Consider the following 7,146-nt stretch of genomic DNA (forward strand, 5'->3'; position numbering starts at 1 on the left):
GAAAAAATTAATTCAGACCCTCCAAATCAAGAATGGGCATGTAGATGCCTAAATAGCTAAACAAAAATACTTATGTTTTGTACAGCTAGTTGTTACAAGCCAAGATAAAATAGTTCAATGCATAAAATTCACAGATAAGTCAATTTTATAACCTGCCATTTTGCTTTTAGTTTTTGGCTCATATATATATATATATATATATGAGCTCTTGTTACCCAGGCTGGAGTGCAATGGCGCGATCTCGGCTCACCGCAACCTCCGCCTCCTGGGTTCAGGCAATTCTCCCGCCTCAGCCTCCTGAGTAGCTGGGATTACAGGCACGCGCCACCATGCCCAGCTAATTTTTTGTATTTTTAGTAGAGACGGGGTTTCACCATGTTGACCAGGATGGTGTCGATCTCTTGACCTCGTGATCCGCCCGCCTCAGCCTCCCAAAGTGTGGGATTACAGGCTTGAGCCACCGTGCCTGGCCTCTTATATTGTTTAAAAGGGGTTTTAAGGTTAATGAGTGCCTTCCCATCTGGTCTAGAACATTAATTGATGATAAGTCTTCATTTGACTCTAAATCTCTTGGCCACCGGGGTCCCACTGAGGGACATGATGTGCCACCCAGGGAAGGTAGCATACCACTGCAGCATTAATATGAGAAAAAATAAAAGCTTGGCCAGGCGCAGTGGCTCAAGCCTGTAATCCCAGCACTTTGGGAGGCTGAGGCGGGGGTATCATGAAGTCAACAGATCGAGACCATCCTGGTCAACATGGTGAAACCCCGTCTCTACTAAAAATACAAAAAAAATTAGCTGGGCATGGTGGTGCGTGCCTGTAATCCCAGCTACTCAGGAGGCTGAGGCGGGAGAATTGCCTGAGCCCAGGAGGCGGAGGTTGCGGTGAGCCGGGATCGTGCCATTGCACTCCAGCCTGGGTAACAAGAGCGAAACTCCGTCTCAAAAATAAATACACAAACAAACAAACAAATAAATAAATAAAATAAAAGTTTGGCTATTGGTACTGCCTCTGGCATATGTTGACAAAAAAGGGGAATATAAACTGAAAAAAAAAAAAAATTGGGGCTGGGCTGGGTGTGGTGGCTTATGCCTGTAATCTCAGCATTTTGGGAGGCTGAGGCAGGAGGATCACTTGAGCTCAGGAGTTCAAGACAAGCCTGGGAAACATAGTGAGCCTATGTCTCTGCCAAAAAAAAAAAAGAGCTGGCCAAGTCGTGTGCACTTGTGGTCTCGGCTACTCAGGAGGCTGAGATGGGATGATCGCTTGAGCTGAGGAGGTCAGAGCTGCAATGATCCATGATCACACCACTACACTCCAACCAGGATGACAGAGTGATACCCTGTCTCAAAACAAAACAAAACAAAAATCTGAAACCCCCACTGACTGCATGGACTTCCCCTTGTTAAAAGAAAAACTTCAGCTGAGTTAACTTTAAAGGAGTTTAATTGATCAATGAACCATTTGCGAATCAGGCTGCCCCCACAATAACAACAGATTCAGAAAGACTCCAGGGATGCCTTGTAGTTAGAATGAATTTATAGACAAAAAAAAAAAAAAAAAAAAAAAGGGAAATGACACACAGAAATTGGAAGTGAGGTACAGAAACAGCTGGATTGGTTACAGGTTGGCGTTTGCCCTGTCTGAACACGGTTTGAACACTCAACAGCATATGAGTGGTTGAAGTATGGCTGCTGGGATTGGCCAAGTCTCAGCTATTTTTACAGGTGCATACTCCTAAGTTAGGTTTTCAATCTTGTCTGCCTATTAAGTTGGGTTACAGTTCGTCCACAAGGACTCAAACATAGAAGTATCTGGAGTCCTTCTCAGACCACTTCAGTTTGCTTTAACTCTCTCTTGGCCAAAGGGGATCCTCCCCACCCAAAAAACTTGAAAAACTAGTTTGGGAAGAGGCCAAACTAGCATTGGGAGGAGCTTAGTTTTAGTTTAAAAAAAGATAACGCCTTTTTCCAAAACAAACCTCTGTATTGCCTGAAGACTAGACTGACTTTGTAGAACTAACAAATTAGCACAGTATTAGAAACTATGGTTTAGGAATCATGCAGCTGGAGCCTACAAGATTCCCAAGTTGCTTTCGGGAATAGCATCACTGTTGTAAAGCCAAGAACAGTGCTTGAGATATTTTGCTGACTCTGTACCTGATGGATCACCTGGTATTACCCAGCTCAATAAACAGGCTCATCCGATTTTGTGGCCCCCACTCAGGAACTGACTCAGTTCAAGACAGCTTCGACTCCTTATGATTCCATCTCTGAACTGACCAATCAGCACTCCTTGCTCATTGGCCATCCCCGATCCCAACAAATTATCCTTATCTGATCCCTAAAACTCAGGGAGAGACTGATTTGAGTAATAATAAAACTCTGGTCCCCCGCACAGCTGGCTGTGTGTGAATTACTCTTTCCCTATTGGAATTCCCCTGTCTTGATAAATTGGTTGTGTCTAGGCAGCAGGCAGGATGAACCCACTGGGCAGTTATACTCTCTTCTCTTGAAATTTCTGATCATCGCTAATATAAATTAGAATGTTTCCCAGGTGTCACAAATCAGTGTATATTAATGAGCCTCTCCAGAATTTATTAAGATTAGGGAAAGGGCCGGGCGCGGTGGCTCACACCTGTAATCCCAGCACTTTGGAAGGCCGAGGCGGGTGGATCACGAGGTCAAGAGATCCAGACCATCCTGGTCAACATGGTGAAACCCCATCTCTACTAAACATACAAAAAAATTAGCTGGGCATGGTGGCGCCCGCCTGTAGTCTCAGCTACTTGGAAGGCTGCGGCAGGAGAATTGCCTGAACCCAGAAGGCAGAGGTTGCGGTGAGCCGAGATCGTGCCTTTGCACTCCAGCCTGGTAACTCCGTCTCAAAAAAAAAAAAAAAAAAAATCCTGAAGGGACAAATACAGACAGAAGTGACAAAGACATCATGGAATCTAAAAAGGAGGAGGAAGAGGAAAAAAAGGAAAGGGAGGGAGGAAAGAGGACACAAAAGGAGAAAGAGGAAGGGAAAGTGTCATTGATAAACTGAGTTATTTCCCTTTTCAGCATCTGTTGCAAAGAAAGAACACTCAATTGGCAGAGAGGTTGGGGGAAGGCAAGTAGATTTGATTCCTGGCCAAGAATGGAGGAGGGAGCTTTTGCTCTAGAGACAGCTTCTCCAGCTGGGCGCAGTGACTCACAGCACTTTGGGAGGCCAAGGCAAGCGGATCACCTGAGGTCAGGAGTTCGAGACCAGCCTGGCCAACGTGGTGAAACCCTATCTCTACTAAAAATACAAAAAAACTAGCTGAGTGTGGTGGCACATGCCTGTAGTCCCAGCTACTCGGTAGGCTGAGACAGGATAATTGCTTGAACCTGGGAGAGGGAGGTTGCAGCAAGCTGAGATTGTGCCATAGCACTCCAGCCTGGGTGACAGAATGGGACACCATCTCAAAAAAATAAAAATAAAATAAAATACAGATTCTTCATGGGAGATGGGTAGCTGGGGAATTTTGAGGAGTTAGACGTAGGGTGGGGAGGTAAGTGATCATGTGAAGAGAGGAACTCCAGACATGCAGGTGCAGCTCATAAATATGCCTCTTCATACCACATACACTTAGAAAGTGGTGGTGATTTTCTCCCATGGGTGGGGCGTTTAGTATTATGATGACATGTTCATGATCTAAAAGTAACACGCAGTTGCTGGTTCTGGTTTGCACCAGTCTTGAGCTGACTTACTGTCCTCTGGTAATTGGGGAAGGGCCCTGAAGCTTCTGCAGCCCTCTGGGTCATCTGGAGTTCTTTTACACAAACACACCTATAAATAAAGAGAATAGAAAAAAACCTGTTCAAGAAAAAATAATGAGCTTTCTCAGCTATCTACTGTATAAGAAAATAATGAGCTTTCTCAGCTCTATCTCCAGGGCTGCCCTGGTGACAAAAGAAGAAGTAGAGAAAGAACAGAATTTTGTGTGGGGTGTCCTCTGGAGCTGTCTCAGGCAGGCAGAAATAAAATCTGACCATTTTAAGTGCCTAGTTCTGAAAAAGTTATTGAAGAGGGCTTTTCTTGGGCAATAGGAATCAACCAACAGTCTCCAGAATAGTCTAGATCCCACATTCCTCAAGATCGACCAATCTTCTTGTCTGGGTCTTGTGCCCTGCAAACAACACTTTGGTAATTAATGTTTATTTTCTGGTGCCTAATCTTTGATAGATGTGCACCTGGCTAAACAGAGAAAGAATGACTGTTTCCAGCATTTGATTACCTTGGACAAGTGGGATGGTCAGGTATTGAATTTCTAACACTGAGAAGCCAAACCCTGGCTTCTAAGAAAACCATCACAATGCAGCCTTTTATGAAGTCCAATGTGAGGCTGCCTTCCTTCAGCTTTCTAAAGCCACTGCTGGGAAGCTAACAGAGAGGTAGCCAGGGAAGAGTGGTGAGGATGCTATTCACAGTTAGAAGAACTGATTCTGATACCAGGAATGCTGCTACTGCCTAATTAGGGCCACAGAACTTAATTTCATCTCTCTCAGCCTGCTTTTCTATCTGTGCAATAAAAATAATGATGTCAGTGTTTACATGAGTGTCATGAGATAAAACAGGTGCAAACACCTCTTATAGAGCCTGGTTCTTGTTATATCATTAATGTTTCTTGAATTAAAAAAAAAACCCTCAAGAATTCTTTTTTTTTTTTTTTTTGAGATGGAGTTTCACTCTTGTTACCCAGGCTGGAGTGCAATGGTGCGATCTCGGCTCACCGCAGCCTCTGCCTCCTGGGTTCAAGCAATTCTCCTGCCTCAGCTTCCCAAGTAGCTGGAACTACAGGCATGTGCCACCATGCCCAGCTAATTTCTGTATTTTTAGTAGCAACGGGGTTTCACCTTGTTGACTAGGATGGTCTCGATCTCTTGACCTCGTGATCCACCTGCCTCAGCCTCCCTAAGTGCTGGGATTACAGGCTTAAGCCACCGTGCCCGGCCAAAAAAACCTCAAGAATTCTTAAGTAATTGATAGGTGTGTTTTTTCAAAGGGTATGACCATAGCAATTCTGAAATGTCTTTTATATGTCTTATATAACTTGCATTATTAAATATATTGTAGTCGTTGGAAATAGGGTCCCATTATTGGAAAAAGGAGATACAGACATGGAAGAGGGAAGACAGGACCAGTCCGAGGGTATTGGCTGGAATTAGAGTTATTACTATGAATTTATAATGTTTATTATATGTGTGTGTGTGAGTGTGTGTGTGTATTTAATAGCTTTGTCTATTAAAAAGTTGACACCTCAGTAGTAATGAGCACAGCTGGCACTCACATTTTGGTTTCTAAAGTTCATTTTCCATTGGAAGGGACCAGATCTCCTTAGAAAAAAGGTTGTGAGGCTACAAAGCCATGTCCTCCAACCCTGGTGTGTGATGGTTAATTTTAGGTGTCAACTTGACTGGATAAGGAATACCTAAAGTGAGGGTGTCTTCCAGAAGAGATTAGCATACATGTCTGAGTATATTAAGTGGGGGAAGATTTGCCCTCAATATAGGCAGGCAACATCCAATAAGATGGGGACCTCAATAGACCAAAAACAGAGAAGAGTTGGTCTCTCTACTTAATTTCTTTTCCTATCTCAGATATCTGAACTCCAGGCTCCCAGCCTTTGAACTCCAGGACTTATGCCAGTGACGCCCTGGGGTCTTTGGCTTTGGACTGAGAGCTGTACCATTGGCTTCCCTGGTTCTGAGGCCTATGGGCTTGGACTGAGCTTCCTGGAGTATCCCAGGGTCTCCAGTTTTCAGACGACCTGTCATGGGATTTTTCAGCCTCCATAATCATATTACTCAGTTCTTTTAACAAATATCCTTGTGTGCGCTCTCTCTCTTTCTCTCTGGCTCTCTCTCTCTTCTATCTATCATCTATCTATCTTCTCTCTCTCTCCCCCCCCCAACATCTGTCTATCCTACTGGTTCAGTCTCTCTGGAGAACTCTAATACACTGAGTTTCAACATCCAGAGGTGTCTACATGGCTCATCTACACTCTTGTCCCTTAGGAACTGCAGCCTGGAGGATCTCAACACTGAGTAGGGGCCATTGAGAAGGAAGATCCTCTCCAAACTACAACAGATGCTGCAGCCCTCCTCAGCCCCGACCAGATGGGAAACATGGCACTGTGGAGCATGTCCATGGTGTGTGGGGCATGGATCTGTAATGTGCTGCTCAAGAGCCACCACTGAGGGAGGTCCACAGGAGCACTGTGTGTGTTTATGTGCAGGACACACTGGGGCAGTGGCAGATTCAGCACTGCTATGTGCAAGTTTGAGATGACCTCTAGGCTGCAGCTTCATAGCCTTGATTTGGAGCCAGATGCTACAGGAATGGCTACCATAGTATGCGGTTTTCACAGAACAAGCTTTTTTCTTGGTTTCCAATCCCACTGTCATCTAGGTGCTAATTTCACCTCAATACTGAGGTGAATCTCAGCGAATGAACAGAGCCATGCATTCCAAATCTTTATAGTTGTGAGACTACTCATATAAAATTCTCTCTAAGGTTTATGTTATAGGGCCTTGTTAAAGGGACTCAACCAAAATCCATTCCCTACTGAAATACTAGCCATGACACGAAGCAGAAAAGGGAAGAAAATCTAAATCATTTTAGAAGGAAGACAAAATAAAATTCTATTTCCGGACTATTTTCATGGACTTGTTAGCAACCACAAAATGCTGTCACTTTACTACTCTCTATGAATGTAATAATATGGCAGGACAAGTAAGTCACATCAAAATAATCTGCAGTTACAGAATATCATCTGAAAATTGCAATTCTATCAAATTCCCACACTGAGCAGTGAGTAGTCTCTGTAAATTCCTGCAGGATTCCAATGGCCGGATTCGAGATAGAAACATCACTGCATTCTGAACACAAAAAGAGGCTCAGAGTCAAATGACGCCATTATGGGATACTCAGATGGTGGTGACATGAGTTCCTGGATTTGAGCAGTCTCTAGGTTTCACCTGTTATTACAGAGAAGCCCTAAATGTTTCTTTACTTTCAATATTCCCTTAATTATACCCTCCCATGTAATCTGACAGTGAGCTCCATGTTTGTCAATACCCAGAAAGTGAGCCCTTGGGGTTCTAATTGGGGTGG

The sequence above is a fragment of the Callithrix jacchus genome, chromosome 20 (genome assembly GCF_049354715.1).
Source record: "Callithrix jacchus isolate 240 chromosome 20, calJac240_pri, whole genome shotgun sequence".
In the NCBI taxonomy this organism is placed as follows: domain Eukaryota; kingdom Metazoa; phylum Chordata; class Mammalia; order Primates; family Cebidae; genus Callithrix; species Callithrix jacchus.